This window comes from Octopus bimaculoides, chromosome 11, assembly GCF_001194135.2.
Source record: "Octopus bimaculoides isolate UCB-OBI-ISO-001 chromosome 11, ASM119413v2, whole genome shotgun sequence".
NCBI lineage: Eukaryota > Metazoa > Mollusca > Cephalopoda > Octopoda > Octopodidae > Octopus > Octopus bimaculoides.
The window spans coordinates 66,569,192-66,571,483 of record NC_068991.1 but is presented as its reverse complement, the minus strand read 5'-3'; positions in this window follow the sequence as shown (position 1 = coordinate 66,571,483).

Genomic DNA, 2,292 nt, shown 5'->3' with positions numbered 1-2,292 from the left:
TGGAGTCAATAAAATAAGTACCAGTTGAATATTGGTGTCATTGTAATCGACTAGGCCCCTCCCACCAAAGTTTCAGGCCTTGTGCCTATTGTATAAAGGATTATTAAAACTGACTGACCTCATCAAAATATTCTTATTCAATATAATATTTCTTAACATTTCAATTGTCAGAATATAAAACGGAATAGGTGGATATTAATTACTACTACTACTACTACTACTACTACTACTACTACTACTACTACTACTACTACTACTACTACTACTGACACCACCACCATTACCACCATCCCTACCACTGTGACAAATACAGCCATAAGTTAGTTACAGGTTACAGTAGCTATTCAATATCAGGTCACAGTAAAAGTGGTGAGCTGGCTGAATCGTTAGCATGCCAGGCGAAATGCTTCATAGTATTTTGTCTGTCTTTACATTCTGTGTTCAAATTCCACTGAGGTTAACTTTGCCTTTCATCCTTTTGGTGTCAATAAATTAAGTACCAGTTGCATACTGGAGTCTATCTAATCGACTGACCACCTCCCCCCAAAATTTCGGACCTTGTGCCAAGAGTAGAAAAGAATATCAAGTTAGCGTTGTGCTAAATGTATTTATACAACATGTATGTATGTGTGGAGAACTGTTTTGCCTCAGTTCTGCATATATTTGTCACACCTGCAGTGACTACTTCTACACTTTTCTGAGTCTTCTGCTAATATGGTAGTTACAGAGATAGACACCAACACAGAGACACACACACACAAATTCACACACACATACACACACAACACACACACACACACACACACACGAAACCACTCACATATATGTATATATACACTAGGTGTACCTGTGACCCATTGGGTCAAAACCACTTCTAGTTGAAAATGCCGATGCATAATGGCAAAGGAAAAAATGTGATTTGGACTCAGAACTTCATGGAATAAACTCAGAACTTCATGCAATAAAATTCTTGAATAACAGTTCTCCTGCCTTTGGTGTAACAACATAAACATGACCGAATCTTTCTTCTTTAAAAATATTCAAATAGCCTTTACAATCTTCCTTGCTTTCTTCTTTGCTATTCTTTGTTATTACTGCTCCAAGTGAAATACTTGAGTATCTCAGTATAAAGTAATGTTTTTGCAAAATCATCATTATGCACAATGAAAAGAATTCTGTCAATTTTAGAAACAATACATTTCTAAATGTCTCAGAGAGATTTATGCCGTAGTGATACGATGAAGTAGTTGTACGCTGTCAACTTAATGTGACAGTCCCTTGAAAGGAATAATACTATTGTTGATCAGACCTAGGAAGCTGCACCGCTTCCTGTTGGCCTTGACACATTTCCTTTGTCCTTATGTTTACAAGGGGGCGACAAGCACCTCCACCCAGCTGAGCCTGCATCCAGAGACATGTTTCTGAGTCTTTGCTTCTCATGTCAATTCTGTCAATGTTGTTCTTATGTCTTGTTCACTGATAGCCATATATAACCTTATTATTTCTAAGCAATATTCTTTGTTCATCTGGTAGCTGAACTTGCAGTTTCAATTTTGTAGATGCTCTTACTCACTGCCCGTTTCTGCCCTTATTTTTGATCACTCCCCCCCCTCTCTCTCTCTCTCTCTCTCTCTCTCTCTCCTCTTGCTCTTCCCTCCAGCTAGGTAACCATGTATTTCCTTTCAGCTGCACATCTCTCTGGTTAACTCTCTTTACACCTCGCTCTCTCTCTCCCTTTCTTTCTTTCTCTCCCTCTCTGCCTCTCTCTTTCTATCTCTGACTCTCTTTCTCTCTCTCTTTTTTTTTCTCCCTCCCTCTCTCTCTCTCTTTCTCTTCCCCTTCTCTTTGGCTGAGTAACCTTCTGCTTCCTCTACACCAAGATACATATATCTATCTCTCTGTCACACTCTAACTGTTCATCATCTGACACAAAATCACCTCCCCCAATGCCTCCTCCTTTGTCAAAGGGTCTTTGTCATGCAAAGTTACTTGCAAAGTTATATATATATATATGAGAAAAAAGTCGTCAGAATTTTGGAAGGAATGTTCAACATTCCAGAGAGGGGAATTTGAGGGGGAAGAATCGGAAGGGGAGGAAGGAATGTTCAACATTCCAGAAAGTGATATTTGAGGAGGAAGGGGAGGAAATGTAAGAGAGAATGTTCAACATTTCAGAAAGGGGGATTTGAGGGGGAAGTGGAAGAAGGGGAGGAATGAATGTTCAGCATTCCAGAGAGGGGGGTTTGACGGGGGAAGTGGAGGAAGGAAGTTTTATTATTCTAGAGAGGGGGA